Here is a 13128-nt window from a genome sequence, read left to right as displayed (position 1 = left end):
CAGGAAGGTTATACTTAATTATAGATATGGCAGTATTCTTGACAGTTCAGCCTCTTTAATGGATTATCTTTCCTCATTTAAACGTAAGCAGTAGGAATAATAATAACAAAAATGAATCTACGAATTTAACAAGCTTCTTTTTGTATGTTTAATAACTATCTTTGAAGACGAATACACATCATGTTGAGCTTTAAAAAATTGACAATATTTATTAAGCCACAAAAGAGCTTATGTAGCTTTCTGATTATGCACAGGAAAGAATATTAAAAAAGGCAAAGTTAGCGAAAAAAAAACCTTTAAAGTAAGCAGAAATTACATGTCAGTCATAGACATTAAAGCTGGCTGTTCTTAAACTCCAACCGCTAAGCCCTGGGCATGAAACAAGAAAATGATGAGGTAGGCTGAATGAAATGCACACAAATGCTAATGTTTAGAACCTTACCTAAAGTTAAAAACACAAATGCTTGCTTTAAGGAAAAGGCTTCAAATAAAATAAAATAATCCATCATATGAGTGTGTATGAATATAAATATGCTGAAATCCACACATACAGAATATGTTAAAGATAGACTTTCTGTTGAGAAATCTTTCTACTCTGTGCTTTTAAGAAGACTGAAGTTTCATGTTTTCTGTTACAGAAATGAAAAAAAATAAGCTTTTTTAATGTATAAAAACATAAAGTTTGCTTGAGGGAGGAAGAAACCTGGCAGTGTTCAGATGGAGTAAGATTGTTGTCATTGAATACAATCCAATCAGTGTCAATTTTCTGGTTTTTTTTTTCTGAATGCTTGTTAAGGTAAATCACAGCCTGTTCTGAACAGCTCTCAGCATGGACTGAGAATGTTTCTTAGAATAATTATCAGATGTTGCATAATTAATTATTGCATTTAGGAAAATCCATCTTCATTTCCTTATCTATGGAATTAGATGTATTTACGTGTACCTATTCTTATAAATGCGCACTTACATGAGTGTGCATGCAGTATTAGACTGTAATAACTCTGTCTTCTGTCTATTCATTTCTACTGTGTTCATTTGCATAATAAACAAACATTTGTGAAAATTAGAAAGTAGATGTCTATGATTAAAAAAAATAACCCAAGTTTAAAAATTACTAATATTACTACTACTCTTTCCTGGCCCACAATCCTATTATGTTCTTCCTTAGACTTTAGAAGACAGAAGCACAGAGAAAGCAATGAAAGAGCAAGAGTTCGCAAAACTCACCATGTATTCCTCATTAAAGATGTGTCAAAAATACAGAAGAATCAGCTCATATCTTTTTCAATGCATATGTATTTCCTTCTCGGAATCCTCTGCCCTCCAGACAGTTTCCCACTCTGACCTAACTCCCTAGTTGGTGCAGTTGAGTTGCAGCCAGTGGTTTTCGGCTCTTACAAAGGTAGGATTTGGGGTCCACCACTTAAAGTAACCCTTCTTTAAAGGGGAGAGCTGATGAAACCATCAAAATCTGACAATCTGAAAAGGAAAATCTATCATCTCTAGGTGATCTAACTCTCTTCCTTTTGTCAGTATTTGTTTTTCTACCTCACTCTAAATGATTATTAATTTATCCACCTAGAGTCAACAAGAACAACAGTGATTCACAACCACCCTGTTATGCCATTGCATATGCTATTGCTTAGTTCTATTACCACTACCATTTTGTTTATGTTCCCTCATGGTATTTCTGATTTATGGCAAGGACTTTCTTTTTTCCCTGAATCCGGCCATGCACATCCAGCTGAAGCACTGCACAGGATCTTTGCATCATTTCTTCACAAACAGGGAGATCAACACTGTAGTTTTTGCAACATGCAGTTCTGTTTTCAATTTCCTACCACACATGCTGAAATTAAATATGTTCAAGTTAAAAACCTTGGCAATCAAAACCACATTTCTTTTGAGGCACAACTAGGAGACTCATCTATATTAGCAGAATTCATTATTCAGGATTTTTCTTGAACATATTTGTCTTTGTCGTGTGTGTGCGTGCATGCACGTGTGTGTTCATGTAAATGTGCATGTGCTTCTGTCTTCAGAAGGCAAAATAAAGTAGAATATGAAAACATGTAATATAATACGCTGTCCACAATGCTTTCCCCACGGTATCACAAGAAAACTCTTTAACAATAACAACTGCACAATTTATGAAGTCTTTAGTCCATTATTTTACTCAGAAAACTTGAATAGAGATAACTGAATTTGACCTAATAATAAGACAACAAACTATGTGACTATTGCAGATAAAATGTAGCAGAATATAAAGCCTCGATGTAATAGCAACTGCTCATCTCATACCTTTGAAGTGAGTAAAAGCAGTGCTAGCTGTTTGACTGAAATGTTGCAGGCAAATATAAACTACAAACAGAGCAGTTCCAAGAAAGTTGGAATAACAGAATAGGCTTTGTTCTATAACGCAAAAAGAAATACCATTACAAGGTAATCAATGTATTTTTGATAAAACAGAGAGAAAGAGAACAAATACAGCCCCTAATGTTGTTTTCTATGTCAAAAAGAAGTACTTTTATCTTCACGAAAGAAGTAGAAAAACAAAAGTGAACATTCAAAGTTCCAGCATTCATGTCCTTTCATGATCTGAGATGAACAATGTAATTCAAAGGCCATCAGAAGCAAAAAGTCCAAGCGCACTTCACAGCACATCTAGAATCCGTGCTGTCAGATCAGCCAAATGGTGTGTCCGTTCTGTTTTACAGTCTACTCTCCTGCAACACCACCAGTTATTTGCCATTAACAGGAGAAATCAAGAGTGTTAATACACCTGCCATTAGAATAAAAAGCTAATCACTTTTTTTTTTTTTTAAAAGGCATCATGCCCTAAAATAAAATAAAAATTACTTGCTAGACTTTGCCACAAAATAGCATCCAGGGAAATTCAGATTTCTTAAAGAAGCACAGAAATTCAGGAGCTCAGATATTGTACAGAAACCACAAGTAAATGGCTTAAAAATTACAAGTACAGTATTCAGGGACTTTGCTTGTTCTGGGCTCTGAGCCCTTGTTTCCAGTAGCAAAAAAGCCAGTGCCGAGGTGCAGAGTGTAATAGGTTCAGGGAAGATACACACATCAGTGTACAGTTCTTGTGTCACTGGAAATAGCCTGGGTACACTGGTCGAACTATGTAAACTTGAATTCAGACAGAAAGATTTACCTTTGCAGGTTGTTTTTCACAAGCTTCCTGAAGGTCACATTTCATCTCATGAATTTTCATCAGAAAATACATTTCACTCCGTATAGGTGAAAACTATTGTCTTAAATACATGCAGTGAATATTCTTATCTGAATTTTGTAAACATGTATCAAGTAAAGGAATGGAAATAAAGCCATGCACTCTATTCTATCGGTTACAATTAACAATTATAAAATCAAATATGTAGCCCTTGTGAAGTCTGCCTATTGCTTGTGGAGAAGTCTATGCAAATAAAATATGAAATTTAGAAGAAAATTTAAAGAAAATAAAAAAATAATACCGAAATTATCATATCTACTTATATAGAGGTAATAGAGAACACTATTAGGTGAACATAAACACAAAGGATACTCCTGCACTATTGAATTAAATAGTGCCAGAGACAGGTTTTTGGGCCACAGTGTCAAAGGCCGTTTGCCGCAGCCTTATCATTAAGCTCTCTTAACCACCAAAACCCTGTACTTACACATCACCGTTCAGATTTTTCAGGTGAGTAGTAGGAGGCAAGAACAAAGCTGTGCCATGGTTTTCTGATGCTTATTTTCATTTCTTAGAAATATTTAACTTGTTGTTATGGAATTAGTGTGGAAGTCTAAATATGTTGGCTGCTAGTTATTGCAAATTGTTTAATGGCAGTCAGTTACTTTATTGTAACCTTCAATTCAAACCCATTTTATCTGAAGAAGTGATCAATCTCAATTTTCAAAAATTACCCTAAGGCACTAGGGAACTTAGGTCTGACTAACTATAGAGCGTCTATGTAATTTTTTTTATTTAGAACTGAATTTTGATTGAATTTTTTTCTTATATTTGGAAACTCAACTTGCAGGGTGTCCCACTGTGCTAGGTACCTGACCACTTTTATATAGAGATCACAGTCCCCAAATCACTCACCTATAATCCAAAAAATAAATTATATAATTGAAGGCTTAAGTAAACAGAAGGAAAGGAAAATAATAATAACCAAATTAAAAAAAAAAACCAAACAAACCACAAAAACTGCTCTGGCCGTTATAGGAAACTATATTGGAACTAGATCACTGAATCTCAACAAAGAGAACAGTTTAGAGAAAAATAACTAGCAATCCATGCTTTTCAAAAGAAAAAAAAATCCTGTGTGTTCTATAAAACTATCTCTTCCTAATTACTTCATAGAAAACTACAATTAGCTGTTGGAAGACACAGAATAGGAACAAAGAACCAATATTTTCTGAAAGTGGAAAGCAATCCTCTTTTAACGTAAACTTCCTTGCTTTTCTCCTTTACTGCTTCTTTTTACAGGCTTTTTCTTTCTGAAAAAAAATACATTCTTTTGGAACACATTCACTTGAGTGTCAGCAGCAAGACACAGTGAAATGAAATTATCTGTTTGTCTGCCTTTCTCTTCTTCTGTCATGAAAAACACAAAACCATGTTGAAAAAGCAGAAGAAGGGAGGATATTTCATCACCTTAATGTACTGTAATACTCTCTGCCATTATAATTGGTGCTTATTTATGTAATTTTTTTATTCTCTTCCACTTTAATAGGAAGACAGGTTATAATATGTCTTTCTTTGGAAACATGTACCTTTTCAGATAAATCTTTTCAGTCACCATTGTTAATCTATTTTCTTTCTGCTCTCTTAACATCATCTACTATTTCTCTCTGTTTCATCCAGATTGGCTGGAAATTTGAAGTGCATAGTCTTTTCCTCTCAGTAATTTTTTCAAAAATTATTTCCTATAAGCAGAGATAGTGATTTTCTCCTTTACTATGGATCATAACATCTTTTTTTTTTCAAAATACAAAGATTTTTGATTTAAAATTTGATGAATTACATATAATGAGATTACTTTTTTTTTCTTTTAATCTATGTATACTTTCCCTCTGCTTAGAAAACAGGGAATGTTCTTCAGAGTTTAAAGCATGAATAAGTCATAGAGCTATTTAAAAAAGGCATGCCTTACAGATTTGACATGACCACTGTCATCACACAAAATTGTGCTATTGCAATAATATCATGGGGAGTCACCTGCAGTGTTGGTGGCATTTTTAACTGTTGATACAATGGATCAGAATATTTCCTCCAGGGTGAACAATGATAAAAATCCCTTGAGTCAGGCAGTCTCAAAGTGTAATGCATCTTTTTCCTAAAACCTACAAGGATTGCAGATAGCGGATATGTAAATCCTGCTTCTCAGTGGTTTCTTAGTTTTATTTTGAAAATATTTTTGCAAATAAGTCCATAGCTTTTGGTTTAGAAGATTTTTTTTTATACTTGCTTCCAATTTGTGCTTATAAGATCATCTTAAATTAGGATCTATGCTGGCACTATAAATGTGTGTATTATTTTGCAACTAAACACAACATATAGAAAAAGGGGAAGTTATCTTAACAAAACAGTATGTTTATCAAAATAATTAGGTGTATAGCACAAATGTATTGGATTAAAACAGTATCTCATGGGTGATTTGATTATTTTTTCAATCAAGTGAAGCTGAATTTTCAAAGCTTTAACAAACATAGGATATTCCTTTCACAGTTCCTTCTCCGTCTTTCTCAAATGAACAGTTTTGCTTAAGAAAACAAGAAGGTGGTAAGTCATAAGAGCTACTATGTTCTCTCAGTGGTAGTGAAAATGTGCAGACAGAGAATCAGTTCAGACTATGAGTTAACGCAGCCTCCTCAGTCTGTCAGAACTGTAAATCCTATACAGAAGATTTGCGACCAAATGAAATGGATTTTGGCTATACTCCTGCCTTAGATGGGTACTGTGAAGTTATCCACGAACTTTAAATTATTCAATAGAAAATACAAGAAAGATGGAGACTCAGCACCCTGCAAACTCTGTGGCATTTCACTGCCCCACTTTTGCTGGAGAGAAAATAGTTATTTTGCACTGATTTTCACCAAAGTGCCAATCTTTTTTTTTTAGTGGTAGGAGTACACCATGGTCTCCAGTTCTGATGGTGGAAATACAGACAATTGGAAAACATCCCTGCATATTTACACCCTTGGTTTGTCCAGTGATGATTTTGAGAGAGATCAAGTGAGTGTGGCATTAAAAAAATGCCATTTTGCTGTCATAGCACAATAGGTAAACGATAGTGGCTCATATTGGTAAGAATGTAATAAAAACCTTTTATGGCTAAAACTACATCATTTCACCAAAAATGAGGAAGATACAAGATTCCTTTTGTAGGTACTATTCTTTACGCTTTCTTTAGTTTTTGTGAAAATTTCCATCTTCATTAAAAGGTCTCATTAATACCATGCTTCTAGTCACAAATGCTTCCATTTAGTCTAAACTTCAGCTAGGAGACCTATTTTCATCCATATGGAATTGGCTTAATTAAGACAGACTAGTATTTTGGACCAAGCTAATTAATAACTTAGGAATGGATTCAGCATTAAGGGTTTTAGTTATCTCTTAAAAATATGATCTCTCAGAGGGAAACAGCTGCTCACCATTGACATGCAAGACTAACACATTCAACTTGAAAATAAACCTGAGGAGATCCAGCTCAGCTTTGCCACTGCATGTATTGGAAAATTTCTTGTCACCCTACTATTCCTAGTGCTTCTTCCTCCATCTAATTAGCATCCGGATCCTGAAACAGTTAGAGAAGTTGTGTGCTCATGGCTGTCTGACTTCATGGTGAAGTAGAAAAGGGTCAGGAGCAGAGCAGGCTGAAAGCGTCATCCTGCCATCTCCTGTGGAACTGCTGCAGTGGCAGCGACCTCCAGAGACAGAAGAGGTGAGGTAGATTCTGCTTTCTTCAGGAGGGAGGGAAAGATAAAAGAGGCAGCAAACATATAAATATAAATGGAACCTCCATTACTTTCCTTCTTTCACTACTGTTCAAGTTACAAAACCTGTCTGGTCTCCTGACCATTACTTGATCATCGCTTCTCACATTTTCTTTCTAATTTATTGGTTCTATCCTCTCTTTACTATATTGCATGTATGACCACAGCAACAGGATATGATGTTTATTTTATACTTATTTACTTCCAATAGCACATCCAAGTGAACTGAGGCCCCTGAACAGGATGTAGATTTACAAAAGCTGTTGGACGTTGAATTTGCTTACTTTAGTTAAAGTCAGCCATTGCAGTATACTATTTGAATTAGTTATGTCGTCCTCTAGTTTGTGACTTCTGAAACTGTTCTGAATCATTACTCTTTCAAACACAAGAGTTGTGCCTGGCCTTGAGGCTTCTCATCATCTCAACACCTTATTCTCTATTGGGAAAACTGCCTTGTGTGTGTTGGGAGTCAGAGGTCAAATCTTCAGTGGATCAAGCCCACAGCCAACAACTGTGATGGTGTAAGTTGCCTGTAATATATGACATATGTATTTGTTGCCTATATAGTCAGTGAGAGTTTAGAAACAGATAAACCAATCCTCAAAACTCACTACAGAATATGAATACTTCTATATCAAATAATTCTGCTCTGAGTGACATATGAATGTTTCATTAGAGTAGCCGTATCATATTAATGGCTCTTCAGAGGTTCATGAATTATGCTAGCAATGATGTTTTCTACTAGTAAACATAAAATTCATTAATATATTAACGTTGTGGTTAATATAGAAAAAGCATTGCTAATACAATGCAGGTTTTCATTTCTTCCTTTTTTTTCTGTCATGTTATTTATACCTTCCCTTGGACTATGCAGCACAAAAATTTGCTAATTATTTTTCTCACTGCAGTATATTTTCGTGGTGGCACCTTTCAGTTTTATTCCAGGTTTCCTAACACAAGCAACGTTTCTCAAAATGTTATTCTTATATGTTAATAAAGAAATTATTACCTTAATCTTATGTAGTTTCTTCTATGAAATCAAGACTGAAGAAAAATGTCTCAGGAGGTGACAGCTTTTGTATTTTGTATGTTTCCTCGGTCAGAGCTCCTGCTGCTGCATAGCTCTGTAGGTAAACAGTTTGCTTTAAAAATAGTGGTGTTGTTTTTCTTGGTATTTTATTTCACTTAGAATAAATCATGCCTCTGCTTTCAGTTTTACCAAGATTAAAAGTACATCTAAATTAATGTCAACTTTAGATACCTATCATAATGTCAGTAGCTTGCAGTCTATTATATTAATGTCAAATATACCTAGTAAAGTAGGAAGATGAGTCTAGGAATAGGGATTTTTGGTGATCTGACTCTTTTCTTCTTTGCTGTAACTTCCCACATGACAATAAACAAGCTTCTACTGGCCCACATTCTCTGAAATACCTAGGTGCCAAATTCCCATTGAAATCAGCTAGTTATATACAGCTAAACATATTTGGAAGATATCGCCCTCACTTCTCTATCTGTAAGACAGGTTGTTCAGAGAGGAGATATCTTTAGATATCTTAATCCATGTATCCCTGAAGCAATGAAGGCCAACAGCTTCCTGGGCCGCACAGGTGAGAGTGTTACCAGCTGGTCAAGAGAGGTCACCTTTCTCTACTAAGCACTGGTGAGACACATTTGAAGTGGTGTCTCCATTTCAACACTCTCCTTTATAAGAGAGAAATGGACATACTGGAGCAAGTCAAGCCAAAGGCTGCAAAGATGATTAAGGAATGGGAATTCTTCTGCTCTTTGAGGAAAGGCTGAGAGAGTCGGAACTGTTCAGCCTGGAGAAGAGGATGCCCAGGGAGGATCTTATCAATGTGTACATATACCTATTTGGATGCTATAAATATCAATTAGACTCAGTGATAGCCAGTGAAAGGACAAGAGGCAATGGGCACAAAGTAATATACCAGAAATTTAATTTCGATATCAGAAAACACTTTTACTCTGAGAGTGGTCAGATACTGGTACAGGTTGCCCAGAAAGCAGAGAACTTGTCATTCTTGGAGATATTCAAAACCCAGCTGGACACAAGTCTGATCAACTTGCTGTAGCTGACCCTGCCCTTAGCTGGGAGCTGGAGTAGACAATCTCCAGAAGTGCCTTCCTACCTCAGCCATTCCGTGATTTTGTGATTCTGTCGTGAAACTTTTCCTGTGTTTGTGTTAGTTGAGGAGAAAGGGAAGTGAAGAACAAAAAAATTCTGTAAGAGTATACCTCATTAGCAGAATTAATTTAAAATATAAGATATACACTTCTCTAAGTATGCAATTGAATTGTTCAACATAAGTTGATACCTGGAAAAGGGTGTGAGACCTTGACAGTTCCTCATGATTCATTAAAACATTTGGGGGTAGCTTTTTGCTCATTCTCATTTCCTCTTGTTCTCTCAAAATGGTGTCATGCATAATTTTGAAGAGGTTATATATAATGTAGAAAGCTTTCTATCAAATTAATAAACTAGACTTAGATACAAAATAGAAACAATGGAACAAATAATTACATATGTATCTCTGAGAAAAGGCTAAGAATAACATGGAGGTGATCTAGGGCTCTTTAGATTTTCCTGAAGTGTTAGATCATATTTGGTTGATCATATCTGAATCTGCTAGATTTATCAGATTAAAAATTATCTCATTTGACATGGGAGATGTTTGATGTTCATGCAGAGGGAATATAATGATTGATTTAACTTCAGAAAAGATATTAGGTAGGATTGTGTATCATCAACTCCTTTTACCTATTATCTGGAGAAAATAAAAAAAACCCCCATCTTCTCTCAAAACACAAGAGTTACTGGTAGAAAATTAGAACATATAGGGCCTATTGTGATAGGACAAGGCATAATGGTTTTAAACAGAAGGAAGTAGATTCAAACTTGACATAAGGAAAAATTTTTTTTACAATGAGGGTAGTGGAAGACTGGAACAGGTCACCCAGAGAGGTGGTGGATGCCCCACCCCTGGAAACATTCAAGGTCAAGCTGGATGAGGCTCTGAGCAACCCGATCTAGTTTAAGATGTCCCTGCTCCTTGCAGAGGGATTGGACTAGATGACTCTTAAAGGTCCCTTCCAACTCTAATTATTCTATGATTCTATATGTATGCTCAAAGACAAAAAAAAAAAAATCAGTTAGCACAGCATTGCTTATGATGTAGAGCAATTATGTAACTTTAGAAAGACTAAAAAATTTAGAGTGGGAAGGGAAGCAGTACATTTTTGCTGAGTGATAGCAAAAAGAATGATGATGCTTCAATCTACTGAAGTTGCATGATTATTGTTATGTAAATATGAAGATGAGTTGGAATGCACTGATCTCTTAAAGCAGGTAAATACTATGTTGTTAAGGGATTTTAAATAGATCTCAGAGAGTCTATATAGACCTGGAATTACAACTGCCACTTATACGAAGCTCAGTCACCTTTTGAAAAGCCAAGATATTAGCATAATATGTGAAATGAAAGAGCTGCAGGTACTGGTCTTCAGCATCTTTATACTTCTGAGACATGAATGTCAAAGGAAACAGGACATTAAAAAGATTTTTGCAAAACTGAAGTGTTACAGATGATTACTGTGAGTCAGCTATGCCTTTTTTCATGACTAAATAGAATAGTGGAATGTTTTCCAGGGATATAAGACTTTCTTTGTGTTGATGTTTTATACCACCAAGATCAGGCAAAGAAAATTCAGGTTTACAAGACCTATATGGACAGGATAGAATAACTATCTCATAGTAGGTTCATCTCATAGCAAGGTTGCAAGGACATGGCAGGAAGTACAGGTTTGTGAACATGGTTTGATAAAATAAACAAAGTACATGCATTCAATAGAAAATGCTACTGGCTAAGACAAAAACTGTGCTAGGAAACATTTTAACAATTAGACAGCATTGTACAGTTTATTTTACTGAAATAGATACAGGCAGAGGTTCCAGCATCTGTTCTGATGATAATTAAAGATGTCCTGTCCTCAAAGCATTCTGGTCTGTGCTAGACATACACAGATACACTTAGCCCAGAGATATGACTCTGGCTGTGCTCCATATCTGCTAAAAAAACCCGTTATCTCTTCTTTCTCTCTGGTATCATATAATCTTTTTTTTTTGCTTTCATCCCACAAACCCCTCATTCTCAGGATTCTAAAGTGTCCAGTATACTGTCGCTTGTTATGCAGGATGCTTGTTGGATCCCTTCTTCTGGGCCCTTAACAGATTGAGCTCTGTAAAACAGTCTGAACTGCATAAGACAGCATATTCACACAGAGATGTAGTACAGTCCTAGAGAACTGGGCTTTGTGAACACTTGCTTTTTCTTCTTCCCCTTTTTCGGCTCCCCATTCACTAGAGAACATAGCTGAAGTGACCTTTTATTCAACAATACTTTATTTTTAGTCTTAGAGCTTTTGTCTCCTTTCCACACTAAACTCCACCTCCATTGTATCAGGGAGCAGTAGGGAATTGGGTGATATTAGCTAACCCAAGACTGAACTGGTAACCAACTGCCATTCTCCTTCATCTACATCTACTCTTGGAAGATGGAGGTGTTGTCAAGAACAGTACTCACAGCCACTTTAAGAGCTTGCTGTTCTTGCTTTACCCTTCCCTTGTGTCTGCGCAAGATATTTTGCCTGTGTCTCTCATCTTCACAGAAGGCTTTTTCTGACTTCAGTACCTAGTGAGGGCTGGCCTTTAGTGGAGTTTATAAAACATTTTTGTATGGCAGATTTGCTTTTATTGATTTACAGGGTTTTCAGATTAAAAAAAAGGCAAACAAAAACCAGTCTTCTCAGACCAACCTGAACAAAGCTAATTCTTAACTATTTATCATTGGAAATCTCAGTTTTAGCAGTTAAAGAAGTCTGAAAGGTTATTTTTGGGATGAGGGGAGGTGGAGGGAAATTTGTTTACTTTTTAAGTTAGAAAAAATAGTTCTGCTTTCTTTTTCTTTTAAAGAAAAGCATATTTCTTTGCCTGCTATAAGCAATTCATATGTTCTGTTCAGTTAGAATTTATAATACTCCCACACTCTTGACTGGGGCAAGATATAATCCTGCAATTAGCCGTGTGCCTTGCATCCACAAAAATCTTGCCAAGCTAGACTGAATTATCAATATAGACATACTGTATCTTAACTTTGCACAGTAAACTGGACAAAGGATGCTTAAAGATGGCCACCAGTTGTCTCACAGAGCTTGCTGCACTGAACTAAAGCATCAAACTAAAGCTGCAGTGAACCCTCCTACCTCCAGAACATGGAACAAATCATAGTTTCTGAGCTGCACTGTCCCTTTAGTAAGCAGTATATAAAAATGGACTAAAGGAGAGTCTAGACAGGGTGACTGTAGTATTTAATGTAGTTACCATATTCCTAAGAGTTACTACTGTTGGTAATAACTTCAGTTACTCCAGCCAGAATTTTTTAACTTCCAAATGCTTAAATTTAAATATCTGCTCTATATTTATAATTTAGAAGTAAAAAAAGCAAGTAAAGTTCTGATCATTTAATTAAAAAAAACCCCACAAAACAAAACACTACTTTTCTTAATCATCCACCATTTATACCATAATTAAGTCTCAAAATGTTTTTTTTTATGGTAATATCATAAACGATATGCCAGGAAAGATTTGTAATGGACAAACTCACATGGGCTCAAAACCATAAAAAAGAAGAACCTAGGAACTCCAACTATGATGGGGTCATTCTTTCAATGAAAGAGTAGAATATCTGTGTTGAAGAAGAGAAGAAATGTCAATTTCTTAATGTTATTATGCCAAAATTAAGAATAGCAGGAGCAGTGAGATTTAACACTGATGGGATTTACTCTTAATGGCTTCATCCATTAGAACTCACAGGGCTAAGAATTTTGCTAGCATCCCTTATGGTCCAGATTTTTACAAGTATGTGTCAGATTCTGGGATGCAATTGGGATGCAATAATCTGCAATTTTTGGTGCCCTAATTGTTTTTGCAAATCCAGTCTCTTTTGCTGTGGCTTTTCTTACAAAATCATTATATGGGCCTCAAATGTATCCTCTAAATAAGTACACGGGCAAAGCAAGCTCTAGGTGTGATGTTTGAGCTCACAT

The sequence above is a fragment of the Chlamydotis macqueenii genome, chromosome 4 (genome assembly GCF_036417535.1).
Source record: "Chlamydotis macqueenii isolate bChlMac1 chromosome 4, bChlMac1.mat, whole genome shotgun sequence".
NCBI lineage: Eukaryota > Metazoa > Chordata > Aves > Otidiformes > Otididae > Chlamydotis > Chlamydotis macqueenii.
This window is presented reverse-complemented; position numbering follows the sequence as displayed.